Source organism: Entelurus aequoreus, linkage group LG03 (genome assembly GCF_033978785.1).
Source record: "Entelurus aequoreus isolate RoL-2023_Sb linkage group LG03, RoL_Eaeq_v1.1, whole genome shotgun sequence".
NCBI lineage: Eukaryota > Metazoa > Chordata > Actinopteri > Syngnathiformes > Syngnathidae > Entelurus > Entelurus aequoreus.
The window spans coordinates 52,585,635-52,605,761 of NC_084733.1; positions in this window are offsets into that span (position 1 = coordinate 52,585,635).

Here is a 20,127-nt window from a genome sequence, read left to right on the forward strand (position 1 = left end):
GTGTAAAATACATTGTAAAGTTAGGGATCAGTGTAAATGTTGCAAACGGACGCTTTAACAAACACAATACACTTTGCACAAGTTTAGTAGATCCGTTTTGCGTGTGCTATCAAGTTTGCATGTGTTTTAGTACACGCAAACCTTTAGTGCTTAGTGTCACACAATGCAGCCTTGACACGGGGGTGTGAGGTATTTGCGAGCGGCAATATTCCAAATTCTTATCAAAATAAAACAGCAGATGAGCTCTGAAAATTAAACCGCTTGGTGAGTTTTTATTAGACAAATTATGAACCGCTGAGGAGGACAGCAGTTTTTTCCTTTAAATGTTATATTTGTTATGTTGGCAGTCATTTTGTAAAAAGTCACCGTGATAAAGTTTGAGGTAGGTGTAGTGCAGCGATGATAAAGTAAAAATTTACTAAAGAGTCATAGCACTTATCAGATGAAAGACCCAGGAAGGTAACATAGGAGTGTAACTTTCCTCTATGCTGCCATCGATTTCCCTGCCTGCCCTCCCAGATTACAGATTAGGTGTGTCTCCTCCCTCACTTACTACTTCTTTCTTTCACTCTAATGCTAACTCTATTTTCCATGAGCCTTTCACCACTGCAAAATTGCTAACATTCCCATATCGGCTGCCTGCTATTTATATTTCAAAACCCCCTAAGCAACTGATTGCATTGACTTTGGCAAGGACAACCTAAACCAGCTTCGGACCGACTTTAAAAATCTTGCAAAGTAGATCATAGAAATGTTTTTCTTGTTATTATTAGATTTATGGGTCAAATAGTTTGTGCACCGTTAATCATCACATAGTGTGGCAGTAAAGGTTAAAATATGGTTAGGAACCATCATCGTAAAAGCACAATCGTTTGGTTTCACCAGCTTAACACCATTTTCTCATCTTTACCCTCAATCACATGAAAAAACCTAATGTGTTCTTACAGCAGATAGATATTGCAAATAATTCGTGGATATGTTAGATTTATTTAACGTGCCCATTTCTCTCTTTAGGATACAATTACTGTGCAAGGAGCCATCAATACGCAGGTGTCGGTGACCTCCCTTCCTCTGGAATGATTGTTTGTTGACAGGTCTATTTGAGTGATAAGAACCATGGAGAGTGCACAGGCACTGCAGTCTGGACCTTGGCTGGGATGAGATATCTCCCAGTGAGATACATTTCCTGTATAATGTTTACAGAGGACGACAGGGAGGAATTTGGTCTCCTAGCCTTCACATGTGTAATTACTGTCTTATCTTGAAGGAAATCAGGATGCAATATAAGAGGACTTGTTGATACTGTAGATGTGTAAATACTGCAGACGAATAACATGTGTGTGCCTTTCTCTAGTAAAGGAAAACAGACACACAACACTCAAGTAGTGTGGCAGTAAAAAAACCCAAAAAAAACCACTTGTCGAACATACATACAACAGTCTTGTGCAAATTTGTAAATTTAATTGAGAATGTCTCCCAAATTCCAATACAGTTGTTGTGTACAGGGGGGAAGGAGATGGCACAGACAACAGGGGCGTAGTATTAGCTCTATGCTTTATTTAAACATGTATATACAGTATACTATATATAAATAACAAATAATAATAGACATAAATAAGGAAAATGGAGTGTGACTAAATCCAAGAGTGTGTATGGTGCACGACTATCGAAGGTCCGTGAGACAAGCAAGTAGTTGGGGCTAGAGCGGGGCGTCGAAGGTCCGTGTACGGGCAGGATGTTGAGATCCAAGAATCAGTCAGGGAAGCAGAGGGAACACGGGGAGACGAGACGCACAGCTCGTAACGGAGGGAGGCTGCTGGATCGACAAGGAGGACACGAGACAATAAACACGCTGGGGGAGAAAACACAGAAAGAGCAAGAATGCATGGAGTTTGATATACGTTTACTGTACAGGACAGGTGACTACGTTGTGGCACGGGATAGCAGGTTGTGCAGGCTTATGACGTCAGGTCCTCTGCTCACCCACAGGTGCGCTGATTGCTGGTGATTGATTGCAGCCGCTTGCTTGCGCCTGGCAAGCTCCTGGAAGTGCGCTCCGCGCAGCACACACATGGATGCGCACACACATGGACACGCACAGACAAGAGTCCCATGAATGTGCAAATAGGAAGTGGAATTACAATTGGTTGGCGAAGCGAATGTCACTGTGAACCCCATAAGGTCTGCCCAAAACACCTGGTCTTACTCACTAGCATTAGTTTAGAGCTAGATGATGGTAACTGTTTTTTCCAACCATGAGAAGGAAGAAAGTGAGTGTAAAGGACAGTGCTGAGAAGAAGAAGTGGATGATATTCATTGAATTAAAGAAATAAATCATCAAAAACATGACCGAGCATATCGCCAACTTGGTGAAGCAACTGGAGTGTATCATTGCTAGTCTGCACCATACTGCAGTGTAAAGAGTCTAACTCCACCCAACAATTTTAAATTTTTTAGTTGTTGTCCAGAAACCGTTTTTAAAGTTTGGGGCAAAATGTACCTTTACAACAATTTAAGTGTTATTTGTTTATTTTCAAATGAAAATAAATATATAGTAGGGTTGTACGGTATACCGGTATTAGTATAGTACCGCGATACTAAAGAATCATTTTCGGTACTATACCGCCTCTGAAACGTACCGATACCGCGTTAAGATAGTCAATGAATAGTCGACTATTAAAATAATCATTACCCGTAGCCCTACTTCAAATGAATTGAAACTCCAAATTGTGAATTTTGCAGACGCCTGTTATAGAGCACACTGGACATTAACACAAACACTGCTGCTCCAAATGAATGATTACCTCGTAATGGCATGCTGTGAAAAGTCAATTCAGCGCTCAAACCACCCGTCTACCCATCCTCCAGCCTCTACGTGCCCGGAAGGCTTCTTCCATCTCTCCATGTGGTGTTCAACATGCCTTATCATTAAAATACAACCATTGGATGGGCCATCATTGTAATTTCGAAGTCAGAACCACCTTATGCCTCAGATGTTGCTGAAAGTCTCCTATGGAGACGCCTGCAAGTCTGAATGTATTGCATATTGAAATTTGAAGTAGTCTTGTGTGTCTGTGATGCTAATTTGATTATACATGGAGTGTAAAGAGAGCCCTAGCAGCCCCGTCAGGACAGTCTGGAGTATCAAAGGTACATGATATGGCACAGTCTCTCTGTTTTTGGAACATTCAGTCGAGGTCCTCAGCATATCTGCTACCGTAAAATCTCACAGGCAAGTTGAGCCACACTCCCACTGGCGCTCGCCTGGGCGTCTGTTGGCTCTTTGTATTTATAGACTGTTTTCGACTGGAAGAATAGCTGTCCTCAAACCGCCCTTCACATCTGCAGAAACCCTTTCTTACAGTGGCACCACATAGCCAGAGCCCCAAGGATCACGTTCTCTTTTCTTGAACTCGCTGACACCAGCAGAACTGATGAAAGACATTCTAACTTTCTATTGAATAGTTTTTCTGGTTACTTCACAAAAATACGGACAACAGTTTGTCCGTGTATGTTTGCACATTTGGAGTGTCATAATTTTTTAACATGATTACTGTTATTTTTTTGTGTAAGATAACTCTTCTCTTTTTGAACCATTGCACATATTTCACTCACAAAATTCACTCCTTACTGTGGTAATAATACCTGTGATATACAGTATATATATATATATTTTTGGTAGCACTTTAGTATGGGGAACATATTCACCATTAAGTAGTTGCTTATTAAGTAACAAAGACTTAATTTAGAGTTGTTTGGACACTAGGGTAACATATAAGGATTAGGGTTAGGGTTACTAATAAGTAATAATTCTGAGGTTATTGAGGGAAGACTCTTAGTTAATGGTACTGGTTGTATATAAGGCCATGCAGAATAAGGCATTAATAAGTACTTAATAATGACTAATTAAGAGCCAATATGTTACTAATTTCATGTTAATAAGCAACTAATTAATGGTGAATATGTGATCCTCATACTAAAGTGTTACCTTTTTTTTTTTTTTAAACAAATACAACCCATGCTGTTTTTATAGATTAAAGTTTCATTCCATGAATTGGATTACCTTTAACATTTCTCACACAACCCAATGTTCTCTACAAAACACCAACTGCAACTGTAGGATGTTCTGCCGAATCCAAACAGAATTTGGTGTATGCTTTGAGGGGAATTCAATGCACATGTATGTAAAAATTAGGCAGGATTTGTTGAAAATCATGGTTTCCACCAAGCAAAACATTGTTGCATGAGAATGGGCGAGACCAAGCAACTAACTGGCTATAGGTCACTGACCATTTGTGTAATGGTTGGTTGGTTGGTAATAAAAAGCTGATGGTATCTCCATTACATGTATGCTACCCCAGTGCGCTTCAATAATTTTCTGTCATGACCCCGCTGGTGGACAGAAATATTTTCCCCAACCCCTGTGAATTAAATCAACGCAAATTCCAGACTATAAACCGTTACTTTTTTCCTACGCTATGTACCATACAGCTTATAAAACGGCGCGGCTAATTGATGGATGTTGTTTCGCTAACGGCCATAATGTTTTGTGTCCAACAAATGTTTTTCGTTAAACACAGGCAGAGACACGGAAAAGGTGTGTTTTGTTTGTTCAATGGCGCCATCTTTTGGACGTGTTTGTTCCCTGCAGGTGCTGCTGGGTGAACGTCTACAGTATTTTCTTCTCTTTAGTGCTTTAAACCGGAAGTACACGTGCTGTTCCATCTTCTAGTCTTCCATAGCAATCTACTCATATGGATTCGTCATCCGTCACTCTAAGCAACATTTGTAAGTTTTACAATATAACATAAAACTATTCATAATTACTAAACCGTCCAATGTGTGTTGTCTATAGGAGTGTTTTCATGCATATTTGTACGTGCTATAGCAATGTAATGAAGCTATCGTCATTAACATTAGCTAATATGCTAACACGTTTACGAGTGTCTGTGTTAGTATTATTAACTTACAATGACATTCTTTGTGTATTGTTTCAGTTTCACAAATTCCAAATTTCTGTGTAGATAACTCACAGCGGCTATATCTGTGGCCTATAGTCTGGTGCGGCTAATATATGGAAACATATTACTTTCTTCAAAAATTTAGTGGGTGCAGCTTATGTACCGGTGTGCTCTATAGTCCAGAAAATACAGCGCTATTGTAAAACTTTAAAAAAATCTGTAACGCACTTTGTGAATTAAAACTTCTCCAAACGTTTCCATCTCTTTCCCAGTGTTAGCTCTGTACACACGTCTACTTCTATTCGGTAGAACAGGGAGCCTGTTTATTACATTGACTACTCCTGCCACCTAGCCGCAGGCTTGTGTATCGTTCTAACATGAATACTAGAGTGTAGACAAAAGAAATAATGCTCACGACACCCCTGACAGCTTACCGCCATTTGAGAAACACTGTGCTAGAATGTATTTCAATGTATTTTGAGCACAAAGCAGGCACCATAGCTGACATTGATATTGATAAATCAATACCACGATGCTAATATCAAAACTGATATCTAACACACTTACCTAGCCTTCTCTGCCACGCATTCATGCACTCCTTAAAAGATCGTCCCCAGCTTTGTCGTTACAGCCATCTTGATGTCATTCACGTCTTCAAAATGGGGTCCCTTGATGACCCGGGAAAGAGGAAACAAATCCCACAGAGCCAGGGAGGTTGTTGAGCAAGTACGTTGTCATGGTGAAGCATCTACGAGTCATCCAGACAAAACTCTTGCCTGCTCTCACGCACTGAACAAAGCAGACGCCGCATTAATTCTTTACAGACGTGCTGGTTAATCGTCTGGCCCTGTGTCAATAAGTCAGTGTACGATGGCCCTCACCTCGACTTTGACTGTTTTTTATAAAGTTTGACTGCAGCATATTAAGGAAAATAAAGAAAAACATACTCTATTATGTCATCTTCAGTTGTGTAAGGCAAAATTAATTTATTTTTCGTAAAAAGAGTGAGCAGAAAAGTCCACAAAATTAGAGTTTTCTGGGAGTAGAGGAGGTCCCAACCATATTATATTAGGCTTGGTGTGCCAAAACCCTTTTCATAAACAAAGTGTTTAATCTAAATGTACTTGTGCAGTAAGGTTGTGGCAGGTCAATCTAGAATAATCATGCAACCAAATGCTTTCTTGTTGACTTTCAATGCTTAGTTACTGTTATCGACAGCATACTTGGCCTTAAATGTCACGTTCATCATCTCCCTTATTGTAACACATTGTCTCTGTGCAAAACAAGCCTTTAAATTCACGTCCATATGACTTCTTTCAGCAGTGACTTGCCTTGAGCCCTTTCCCGGTGACCGTGTCAAACGGCCTTCCGCGGATCACAGGCCTTTGACAGCAAAATAGATTGCATGTATTTATATTTTGCCAAAAAGAAAATATGCAGTCAGTCGCTTGAGGGCTCCCTCTCCTGTCGACGTCCTTCTCGATGCTTGGCCAGGAAATGTGTCACACTTCCGTCCGTCAACATGGGGCAAGGAGAATGTTGGTTCATGTTTCAAACGAGGGATCGGAGTAGATAAAGTCTTGAGGCCAGGGCTGTTGTAGTTCAATCTATCCTTTCCTAAGACATGCTGGATATTGCACATCAGCTTAATGTGGCAAAATCTATTCGTAGGTTGCTTACATTTGTCTCTTTCAGAAGATGGCCTCCATTTACAAGCTGCCCTTCCCCTATGCAGCCTCTCTCTTTCAGCATGACAGTATAATCATGGTCCGGGACAGCGTTTTATGGGGTCTTCCCTGAATCGCTTGACCTGTGAGCACCTCGAAGACACCACCTCATCCTGCCAACGCCCATGTCAGTGGTCATCTTGATTGTCACCCTCCCTCTTTTCTCCCCCAACCTTCCCCACCAACAACATCCTCCTGTGCGGACATGCTCAGATGCTCCAGTAGGGTCCTGTCGGTCTTAAGGTCATGCCTGACCCGTTATAGTGGATTGCACCTGGGACATAACAGTGCTCTTCAGGGACCACTATCGCCCTCGTCAAGTGTAGCTTGAGTAACTGCATGTCACGGCAGTTTACTTTGTAATGTTTTTCACTGCATTTCTCCAGTGGGTGATAGAGGTTTGCTTGCATGTGGAAGAATGATCGATGAGAGACTGCTGTTTGGCAGCTGAAACGCTCCATCCGTCCGTGACAGTGTCAGTGCTCCTTCTTTCCTGTGTGGAACGCTGGTCGAACCACCTGCCACTGTTTGGTGATTCGAATGCTCATCTGTTGACAATTAACATCTGTGGGCTTTTAATACCCAGGCAGTGTCTTACACGGTTCTGGTGCATAGTTGAGTGCACACTTTTTGTGTGTAGTGCATTAGAGATGCGCGGTTTGCGGACACAACCGCGGAGTCCGCGGATAATCCGCGGGTCGGGCGGATGCATGACGAAAAAAATAGATTTTAAATAGATTCGGGCGGGTGGCGGTTGAACCAATTCGGAAATATATATACATAGTTAAATGTTGTTACCCACATACGAAAAACGAGCAGCACTCTTTGAAACAGGCAATTATTCATCAGGCACTGCTGCAGCTGTCACGCCAAATTTCTTCCCCCTGTCACGCCAAATGTCTTCCCCACTACAAAAACCTCCTCCCCCCCATTTACTTCCGGGGCTGCGTCCAATAAAATCACAAAGTTGCCGGGGGTCCTTAACCGGCACGCGACTGTTCTGTTTCGCGCCTGTACAAAAAAAAACAATAATCGATTTCTTCAGATTCCAGCAGCTGTCAAAGACGAAGTATCCTTCCAGCGCTGGGCAGTCAAAGCTGAAGTGCTATCGCTCGCTGTCAATGACGTAAGAGGAAACATGATCACGGAAGTAAATGGGGGGAAGGTTTTTGTAGGGGGAATAAATTTGGCGTGACACCCCCTACAAAAACCTCCCCCCCCCCCCCCCCCCATTTACTTCCGGGGCTGCGTCCAATAAAGTCACAAAGTTGCCGGGGGTCCTTAACCGGCACGCGACTGTCCTGTTTCGTGCCTGAACAAAAAAAAACAATAATCGATTTCTTCAGATTCCAGCAACTGTCAAAGACGAAGTATCCTTCCAGCGACGGGCAGTCAAAGCCGAAGTGCTATCGATTGCTGTCAATGACGTAAGAGGAAACATGAGGGGGGGGGGGGGGGGGGTTTGTAGGGGGAAGAAATTTGGCGTGACACAGCACACCACAACACAACACAACAGCAGAAGAAGAAAAAAATAAAAAGATGGCAACGCCGGCAGAAAACGTGGTACACGACAAACTAAAAAAGGGAATACTAAAGACCAGGGAAAAAAAATAACAATAATAGTCAACACTTTCTTAATGGAAATGACAATAATATTATAATAATGATAAATAATATTATCACGCATTAATATCTCTTAGCCTCTAATGCGTGGCCAAGAGATATTAATGCGTGGCACGCATTGAATGTCTCTGCTGCATTGGATCAGTCTCTTTTCTGCCTTGCATCGTCTATATTAGATATATAACAACGGGTGGGTGGCGGGTGGCGGGCGGTTGTGGTTTTGATAAAATGTTGGTTCGGGTGTAAGGCGGGTGGATGACGACTTTTGTGATGCGGTTGCGGATTAAATAATTGCCTATCCGCGCATCTCTATAGTGCATGGTTTGCATGTATTCTCCTGTTAGTTGCTAGCGTTTGCATTTTTGCGTGTGGTTGACTGCTCGTCTCACACCGGTGCTTTGTTTTCTGATATTCTGCTAGGTACCTACTAAAGGGACTTCCTGCTTGCACACCACCTGCCTTCTCTGCATCCTGGGATCTTTCTTAAGGACTAAAGTCGTCTGTCATGGTCAAACCAAATGTGTCATTGAGCTTTGATGTATCTTTCATCTTCATTGTTTTCCCACCAAAATAAATATTCTCCCAATAGGTGCATTCGTGTATGTGATGACTAGGTTGTTGAATGGCTCTACAAGAGATCGCTGACACCAAACAAAGGCTGTTAATTTGTAGAAAACTTCAACAGAGTCTCTGCTGCTTGGTATGACAGTCAGGACCAGACAAAAAAAGAGGCCTAACATTTTTACTCCTTACGTACCAAGGATGCATCCCTTGAGTTTATGTGATATCTCTGGGTGTACGTCCCCATTCATGTTTCATTGTGTGTGGCACGGCTGTCTGATAATGGATGGCGATGTTTCTATTTCCTCTGGACACTACAGACAGCTCATCCATCCTGTAACAATTTGGGAGCACCTTGCATATTCGGCTGAGAAGTAGGGGGGCATGGCCATCATGACTGACCGCAGCCTTTTTGAAAGACTCATCTGAGGCTTCGGGCAAGCAGGAAGGGTTTTACTGGGTAGGATAGACTCGTAACATCCAGCCAGGTGACTGTGGACATTTGCTGTGTGACTTTGTAGGCAGCAATAACTCAAGAATCAGGGATGAAGCTTACTCTTATCTGGGGATTAGCCGGATGTGAAGGTGGTTATTTGATATTGTGAAGAAGGTAAACGGCAGATGCTATCAGGCTGCTTTTCCACAGAGGATATGGTAGACCTCTTAAGTGATATTGCAGGTAATCATAGATGCCAGGTTTTACATGAACACATTAAAGGCCTACTGAAAGCCACTACTACCGACCACGCAGTCTGATAGTTTATATATCAATGATGAAATCTTAACATTATAACACATGCCAATACGGCCGGGTTAACTTATAAAGTGACATTTTAAATTTGCCGCTAAACTTCCGGTTCGAAACGCCTCTGAGGATGACGTATGCGCGTGACGTAGCCCGGCGAACACGGGTATGCCTTCCACATTGAAGTCGATACGAAAAAGCTCTGTTTTCATTTCATAATTCCACAGTATTCTGGACATCTGTGTTCGTGAATCTGTTTCAATCATGTTCATTGCATTATGGAGAAGGAAGCCAAGCAAGCAAAGAAGAAAGTTGTCGGTGCGAAATGGACGTATTTTTCGAACGTAGTCAGCCACAACAGTACACAGCCGGCGCTTCTTTGTTTACATTCCCGAAAGATGCAGTCAAGATGGAAGAACTCGGATAACAGAGACTCTAACCAGGAGGACTTTTGATTTGGATACACAGACGCCTGTAGAGAACTGGGACAACACAGACTCTTACCAGGATTACTTTGATTTGGATGACAAAGACGCAGACGTGCTACTGTGAGTATGCAGCTTTGGCTTTTTTTTGCGTATGTACGTAACTTTTTTAAAATATATAAGCTTTATGAACCTTGGGTTAGGTGAACGGTCTTTTGGGCTGAGTGATTGTGTGTGTTGATCATGTGTTTGAATTGTATTGGCGTGTTCTATGGAGCTAGGAGCTAGCAGAGGAGCTAGCATAACACGTACCGTACCTACGTGCGCGTCACGTACGTAACTTTTTAAAAATATATAAGCTTTATGAACCTTGGATTAGGTGAACGGTCTTTTGGGCTGAGTGATTGTGTGTGTTGATCATGTGTTTGAATTGTATTGGCGTGTTCTATGGAGCTAGGAGCTAGCAGAGGAGCTAGCATAACACATACCGTACCTACGTGCGCGTCACGTACGTAACTTTTTAAAAATATATAAGCTTTATGAACCTTGGGTTAGGTGAACGGTCTTTTGGGCTGAGTGATTGTGTGTGTTGATCAGGTGTTTGAATTGTATTGGCGTGTTCTATGGAGCTAGGAGCTAGCAGAGGAGCTAGGAGCTAGCATAACAAACACGCAGGTGTTATTATGCAGGATTAATTTGTGGCATATTAAATATAAGCCTGGTTGTGTTGTGGCTAATAGAGTATATATATGTCTTGTGTTTATTTACTGTTGTAGTCATTCCCAGCTGAATATCAGGTACCGTGAGTATGCAGCCTTGGCTGCTAAACATTCGATAACTTGACCGTATGTGCGCGTCACGTACGTAACTTTTTAAAAATATATAAGCTTTATGAACCTTGGGTTAAGGAAACGGTCTTTTGGGCTGAGTGATGGTGTGTGTTGATCAGGTGTTTGAATTGTATTGGCGTGTTCTATGGAGCTAGGAGCTAGCAGAGGAGCTAGGAGCTAGCATAACAAACACGCAGGTGTTTTTATGCAGGATTAATTTGTGGCATATTAAATATAAGCCTGGTTGTGTTGTGGCTAATAGAGTATATATATGTCTTGTGTTTATTTACTGTTGTAGTCATTCCCAGCTGAATATCAGGTCACCCCCGGCTCTTACAGCATCTTCCCTATCTGAATAGCTTCAACTCCCCACTAGTCCTTCACTTGCACTTTACTCATCCACAAATCTTTCATCCTCGCTCAAATTAATGGGGAAATTGTCGCTTTCTCGGTCCGAATCTCTCTCACTTCATGCGGCCATCATTGTAAACAATAGGGAACTTTGCGTATATGTTCAACTGACTACGTCACGCTACTTCCGGTAGGGGCAAGCCTTTTTTTTATCAGATACCAAAAGTTGCAATCTTTATCGTCGTTGTTCTATACTAAATCCTTTCAGCAAAAATATGGCAATATCGCGAAATGATCAAGTATGACACATAGAATAGATCTGCTATCCCCGTTTAAATAAAAAAAATTCATTTCAGTAGGCCTTTAAATAGACATCGGTTCCAATCCTAAGTAGCTTTTATCAGGTTTCAGTGAGACAGACAATACTTGAAATTATACAATGACACCACAGACCAAGCAAAAACAGTGAGAGGTAGACTTTTGGAGATTATAGGCTATAAATAATAGTTTTTCCTGCAAAGTAACCTCTTGGTTTACAATGGTCCTCTCTGACAAATGGACATGTTCTCATCAGGTTAAAAGACCACAAATCTCTTGAAACCAGACATTTTGAAAAGCTCAGAGGACTTTTCCCCTTCAAGTCGACAAAGATCCAGTTATTCTTTAGATCAGTGGTTCTCAAACTTTTTTCACCAAGTATCACCTCAGAAAACACTTGGCTCTCCAAGTACCATCATAATGACTAACATTAAAATACAGTAGTGTTGTAGGCCTAAGTATTCATTAAAAACGGGGCAGGGGTTTTATTGAACAAGTATATTTAATATTTTTGGCCACTGCAAAATGACACATAGTTTGAACCGTAACACTGTTTGAATATTTAAGTGATTATTTGGTGAACCACTAGTTGGAGCCTCCAATTGTATGCGTACCACAGTTTATGACTCACTGTTTTAGATCGCCTTATGGTCCTGGGCTCCTCTAATATGGTTTACACATACACGCTCAAACTATGACGTCTCAGTAACAGACTTCATCTTGTTCTAACCATTTCCTCACTCTGTCTGAGTATTTCAAAGCTGAAGATAGCCAGAGACAGAACCAGGTAATAAAAGCAGCATTAGCGAGCTAATTAGGCTGCAGACCTGCCCTGGCAGAACAAATCATTTCATCGAGTCAATTGCAACGTGACTATCCGCAGACATATTTCATAGCCAATTTCCTGCATCACTACCGCTTTTCCTATAAATCTGCGCTTAAATGCATATTTATGGAGGTCAGAGATGGAGTTTAGGGAGGGCTAACTCTCTATAATGTGCAGTACTGTTTTAAAGTCTGCTGATACTGGAAGTAATATTGTGAACAGTGTTGACTAAATTAACTAACTAAAAAGCCAAATGAGTGTATTCACCTTTTAGAAGCAGTTTGCAAAGCATGTAACATATTTTGGACCACCAAATATAGCTAGTGTCATCACTGACCTACTGTACTGTATCTGCAAAGTCTCAAATTGAAACAGTTTTTCCTATACTGAAGTGGTGAAAAATGTTGTTTGACTGTTTTATTTCTGTTGTTTTTTTTGTAGTTATTTTATTTTACATATGTTATTCATATGTATTTTTTTCCAATAGGGTGAGCAGGTCTGGTTTGGTTGAATTGGACATTACCATTAACTATGGAGTTGAGTTGAGTTTGAGTTTATTTCAAACATGCATGCATACAACATGATACGTCACAATTTCCAGTTCCTCTATTCAACACGTCCGAAAAGGAGTAGGAAGAAGCAGAGCTTATTTAATCCTACCCATTTTCCTTTACATAGCAGTTGCTAAAACGTTTGTTCACTTCCTGTTCTCAATGTATTCACAATATACTCCATAAGTAATAAAAATACAAATAAATACATAGTAATTGGTGAAGTAAGTTATATTTCGTATGGTGAGTAAGATTATCTTGAAAATAATTGGATGAATGAAATATATTCAGAATGTTTATCATGGTTCTTTTTCTTTGTACTTTGTAAACACTTTAAGTTTGAAGAGTTTTTGAAGTGGATCATATTAGTACATTGTTTGATTTCTTTGCTTAATCCATTCCATAATTTAATTCCACTTACAGATATACCGAAGGTCTTAAGTGTTGTACGTGCATACAAATGTTTTAAATTACATTTTTCTCTAAGATTATATTTCTTCTCTTTAGTTGAGAAGAATTGTTGTATATTCTTGGAGAGGGAAACAAATAAGTTAATATATTAATTTAAAATGTTCTGATGTCATTATCAGTGTTCTGAAAATTACGTGTAAAAAGTAATTAAATATACTTCATACTATATACTCTTTACCAAAAACGTAATTGAATTACTGACGGAATTGTTTTTTAGTAAATGTAATTAATTACTATGGAAAGTAATTTTTACGTTACTTAAAAAAATACTTTAAATATCTGGCATATGCATTTGGAATATGTTTACAATAAGGGCACAGTGTGTGGAGTCTGTGCTTTTAAAAGGTGGTGCCTGTTGCCGAGTGACATGTGACGTTGTGCTTATTAGCCTTAGCAGTTCGCAGCGCAATTTGTCACATTTTCTGTCAACAAACATGGTATATTTTGGATGGCAAGTTTGTCACTTCAATCATTAATTTGTTGTTCAATATTCCCATTGTGTTTGTGTGCGTATGTTGTTGTTGTCTGCTGTGTGACAGTGTGATGGTGCCTCTTCCTATTTCCTAAGTTCAAGTTCATTTTAGTGCGGTGCTACTTGTTGCTTTCACAAGTAAAAATGTATTTCCTGCATTGAACTCTTTGCACTTATAATGCTTTCTTGTTGTCAACATAAAACCACATCAAAAGTAGTGTTCCATGTTACATCAAGCTATCGCTAAGGGCGTTGTAACGGACCTAAAAGTAATTCATTAGCTTACTTGTTACTAGTAAAAGTAACGGCGTTATTAACGCTGTTGTTATATAATGCAGTTATTGCGAACACTGGTATTTTATTAAATACCAGTTTTAGATGACTAATATTAGGGAAAATGTGCTTTACCACACAAAAGGCAAAACTCTCCAGTTCACTGGTGTGTGTGTGTTTGTAAGTGACAGGAGGAAAAGCTCTTACCTCCTTTGTTAATAAAGACAAAAAAAGACCATTTTGTGGCAGTGGCTCAGGTTGTACAGCAGGTCATCCAGTAATCGGAGGGTTGCTGGTTCAAACCCAGCTTCTTCTATCCCAGATTCCGAACTAACAAAGGTCTTAACTCATTCTCTTTCTATGCCACATCAATGTGGAATGCGCTCCCAACAGGTATAAAAGAAAGGGCATCTCTATCCTCCTTCAAAACCACAATAAAAGTTCACCTCCAGGCAGCTACAACCCTAAACTAACACCCTCCCCGGATTGCTAATAATCAAATGTAAACAATCAAATGCAGATACTTTTTCTTATGCCTTCTGATCTCTCTCTCTCTCTCTATGTCCACTACTTGCTGTCCATATCCTACCCCCCCACCCCCCTCCACACCCCTGATTGTAAATAATGTAAATAATTCATTGTGATTATCTTGTGTGATGACTGTATTATGATGATAGTATATATGATAGTATATATCTGTATCATGAATCAATTTAAGTGGACTTAAACAAGTTGAAAAACTTATTCGGGTGTTACCATTTAGTGGTCAATTGTACGGAATATGTACTTCACTGTGCAACCTACTAATAAAAGTCTCAATCAATCAATCAATCAGTCACTGTTCTGTTCTTGGGAGAGACATTTAAAGGACCCATAGCGTCCAGGTGACCAAACGTTTACTAACAAGTTCTCTTTATGTATTGTTGACTCTTGAAAAATAATCTGATAGTAATTTTCCCATAATATTAATTAGTGTTTGAGTAATGGCCACTCAGTGGCTTAGTGGTTAGAGTGTCTGCCCTGAGATCGGTAGGTCGTGAGTTCAAACCCCGGCCGAGTCATACCAAAGACTATAAAAATGGGACCCATTACCTCGCTGCTTGGCACTCAGCATCAAGGGTTGGAATTGGGGGTTAAATCACCAACAATGATTCCCGGGTGCGGCCACCGCTGCTGCCCACTGCACCCTTCACCTCCCAGGGGGTGATCAAGGGTGATGGGTCAAATACAGAGAATAATTTCGCCGCACCTAGTGTGTGTGTGACAATCATTCGTACTTTAACTTTTTAACTAATGGGTAGATAACTAACTCTTCATGGAACTCCCCCTTTTCATGCTCAAACTCGATATGCCGCTTCATCTTGGTGTGACGTCATCTACAGAACTGGAGCCCACATTCATGCACAGACAGTGTGGATAAATGCATATGAAACTATTATTTTTGATCACATAATAGCATGTTTTTATCACCCTGGTCCATGATTACTTCAAAATTGATATAGTTAGTATTATGATCAGAAATAAAATATAAACGGGGCAGTATAGCTCGGTTGGTAGAGTGGCCGTGCCAGCAACTTGAGGGTTCCAGGTTCGATCCCCGCTTCTGCCATCCTAGTCACTGCCGTTGTGTCCTTAGGCAAGACACTTTACCCACCTGCTCTCAGTGCCACCCACACTGGTTTAAAAAATGTAACTTAGATATTGGGTTTCACAATGTAAAGCGCTTTGAGTCACTAGAGAAAAACGCTATATAAATATAATTCACTTCACTTCAAATATGATAATATTAGATTATAATAACCCCTTAACTGCAGTGTCCGCCTGTCATGGGTATTTTCTTTTAAGCTTGTTATGACTTTTTCAAATACTTTTTATTATGTTTTAATCCAAGTATGTGTTCCCACCCTAAAGCTGCTGGAAATGTGAATAAAGTATCTATGTATGTTCTTTCAGAATTTTCTCGAGCACAAATTCAACTTAACTCAAGGTACAATTCAAGCAATAAAACATCAGTAGAAGAGGATGCAAAATAGAATACTAGCACCTTACCTTGTTATTGAGGGCTAAGGTGTCCGTGGCGGCGCTTGTGTCCCCTACTACGAGCAGGAAGTGGATCTACACTTCCGTGTTTACGATATGAACGCTATCAAGCTCCCTGCCAAAAAGTGGCAAAAACGTGTACAACACGTCATGCACAGAATATTTTTCTTCATTGTACTGGCTCAGTCTTTCTTCCCTCAGAGCGTATTTTGATAATTTCTTAATTAACATGATCTAAGATAACGATGCTACCAAAACACAAAGGCCCTGATTTATTCAAGGTTTGCGTGTACTAAAACATGTGCAAACTTGATTGTGCACACATAGCTGATCTACTTAACGCCTTTACAGTGAATTGCGTCTGTTAAGTAAACAGAATATAGCGCAAACCATATTATCTGCCCTTATTAATATGCAAAATATATGCTGCTCGTAAGAACGCCCACAATTTAGTGATGAGAAAATGCAAGTATAATTATTTAGCACACCCTGCCGGATTTACTAAACTAAAAAGTGAACCTAGGCTCCTAGTAAATCAGGCCCATACTACGGAATATGAAATTGCCTCCAGTCGTAAGTAGGTGACGTCCACAAGCCAATGCAGGCCTGCCCACATTTTGGAGTAAAAAGTGGGCAATTACAAATGTGCTGAAACTCCATAGAAAACAAACCTAAAATCAATACTGTCTATTTTGGAGGATTTTTTAAGTACAGAACTATGAAATTAGTGCCACTGTTGTCAGCATTGAAGGGGCCCTTTACCCACTTCGCCTTCAGTGACGCCCACACTGGTGTAATAAGGTGAACAGACTTTTGGTGGTGGTCGGAGAGATCGTTGACGTAAATTGGCAGCCATCTTTGCGTCAATCTACCCCAGGGCAGCAGTCATGGGATCTCAGCATAAAGGTGCCATTTACAAAACTGTTTTTTTGTCAGTAGATATTGAAGAATCTCTTTCTGAAAGTTCTGAACTCCTGTTTACATGCAAGTATCGTATAGAGTTGGATAATATTATCTGGAACCATAGAGCAGGTCTGTGTAGCTGACATTATGTAATTATTATTTTACTACCTATTTAGAATAAAATATCAGAACAAATCAATTGTTCCATGTCGGTTTTTGTGCCCTCTGCTGGGGATGTCTCTCCCCTGCTGTTCTCCTTTTTTTTTCTAGTTGCCATGGTTTCCAATGGACGGTGAGAGGGACTGAGCGCACCTGATTATAATCATCTCCACCCTACTTAGACTGACCAGATACGCCTGTGGTTGCGGGCTCGTTCCCTTGTGTCCTGTCCGCTAACGCTGGTCTCTGTTTCTTGTATTCCTGCCTGCTAGTGTTTTGGCTTGTTGCATTTTGCTCAGTCACCTTAGCCTTCCCTCAAGGCCACCTTTTTGTTTTTACAAACCCCATTTCCATATGAGTTGGGAAATTGTGTTAGATGTAAATATAAACGGACTACAATGATTTGCAAATCCTTTTCAACCCATATTCAATTGAATGCACTACAAAGACAAGATATTTGATGTTCAAACTCATAAACTTTTTTTTTTTTTTGCAAATAATAATTAACTTAGAATTTCATAGCTGCAACACGTGCCAAAGTAGATGGGGAATGGCATGTTCACCACTGTGTTACATGGCCTTTCCTTTTAACAACACTCAGTAAATGTTTGGGAACTGAGGAGACACATTTTTTAAGCTTCTCAGGTGGAATTCTTTCCCATTCTTGCTTGATGTACATCTTAAGTTGTTCAACAGTCCGGGGGTCTCCGTTGTGGTATTTTAGGCTTCATAATGCGCCACACATTTTCAATGGGAGACAGGTCTGGACTACAGGCAGGCCAGTCTAGTACCCGCACTCTTTTACTATGACGCCACGTTGCTGTAACACGTGGCTTGGCATTGTCTTGCTGAAATAAGCAGGGGCGTCCATGGTAACGTTGCTTGGATGGCAACATATGTTGCTCCAAAACCTGTATGTACCTTTCAGCATTAATGGCGCCTTCACAGACGTGTAAGTTACCCATGTCTTGGGCACTAATACACCCCCAAACCATCACAGATGCTGGCTTTTCAACTTTGCGCCTATAACAATCCGGATGGTTCTTCTCCTCTTTGGTCCGGAGGACACGACGTCCACAGTTTCCAAAAACAATTTGAAATGTGGACTCGTCAGACCACAGAACACTTTTCCACTTTGTATCAGTCCATCTTAGATGAGCTCAGGCCCAGCGAAGCCGACGGCGTTTCTGGGTGTTGTTGATAAACGTTTTTCGCCTTGCATAGGAGAGTTTTAACTTGCACTTACAGATGTAGCGACCAACTGTAGTTACTGACAGTGGGTTTCTGAAGTGTTCCTGAGCCCATGTGGTGATATCCTTTACACACTGATGTCGCTTGTTGATGCAGTACAGCCTGAGGGATCGAAGGTCACAGGCTTAGCTGCTTACGAGCAGTGAGTTCTCCAGATTCTCTGAACCCTTTGATGATATTACGGACCGTAGATGGTGAAATCCCCAAATTCCTTGCAATAACTGGTTGAGAAAGGTTTTTCTTAAACTGACAAAGTGGTGACCCTCGCCCCATCCTTGTTTGTGAATGACTGAGCATTTCATGGAATCTACTTTTATACCCAATCATGGCACCCACCTGTTCCCAATTTGCCTGTTCACCTGTGGGATGTTCCAAATAAGTGTTTGATGAGCATTCCTCAACTTTTTCAGTATTTATTGCCACCTTTCCCAACTTCTTTGTCACGTGTTGCTGGCATCAAATTCTAAAGTTAATTATTATTTGCAAAAAAAAAAAATGTTTATCAGTTTGAACATCAAATATGTTGTCTTTGTAGCATATTAAACTGAATATGGGTTGAAAATGATTTGCAAATCATTGTATTCCGTTTATACACGACCTCTGGTGTTTTTTGGCTTCTAACCTGAAGACAAAGGTAACATCAACAGCGCCTCTACTGATTGCAGCTAGGTAGTGCACTTCTTTTGGCTTCACAAGCTTCACAAAATGATTAAATCAACAGTCAAAGCCACAATTCTCGAATTCCTGTATGAGTTGTTTTATCCAAACCTTTGCGTGGCTGTGTGCAAAGTGTGGAAATTCAAGATTGCCAATTCAAGCTCTGATTGAAGCAGGCAGAATCCAATCCTGCAGTCTATCTTTAAGTAGAGATAACAGCTAACGCGCTGTGGTCAGAGTACACCCTCAGCATCGCGCTATCCATGCATGGATTCCTCTGCTTGCACCGTGCTACAAAGAAGGATTAGGTGTCTTAGCTTTTCACAGGCTTTTTCTCTTCCACTCCTTTCCCTTTTTTCCCTCCATCTCTGCGTCTATGGAAGGTCACCTGAAGGAGGTAATCCCTATTCCTCTCTGGTTTCGCTGGCTTTTATCTGAGGAGCTTTGCGGCCGGCGCTGGAGCCCATCCAGCGATCAGCAAAGCAGGAGCCAGCACACAAACCGAGAAGCAGAGGGGGAGTAGATTGCTGCCTTTTATCCCCCTGGTATGAATAACAAAATAGGTACCTTACTATCAACTACAAGGGCTTGTTGAATGTAAAATATATGAATCTTAGTTTTATAATATATTGTGCAAACTCATACACAGGGGGTAAGCCATACCGTACCACCTTTAGTTAGGTCCGTCAGTGTGTGCACGATGAATCCCAATGTGCTGCATCTTGACAATGTGGCCAAGAGGGGAAAAAGACATATTTACATTCAGCTGTTTTTGAGTAGATTTAGACTCTACTGCTGTTTTTTCTTTATATGCATTCTCAACATTCCTTCTTTGTGGTTACGCTGAATGTAGATGTGTGTATGCAGATTTTACCTCATGTGTGCAACCGAAGTCAACATTTGAAGCCCACTCGGTGTAAACAATGAGGTAATAATGACTTTTAGCTATGCTTCTGTTGGTTTCTTGTGTGTCCAAGCCATTT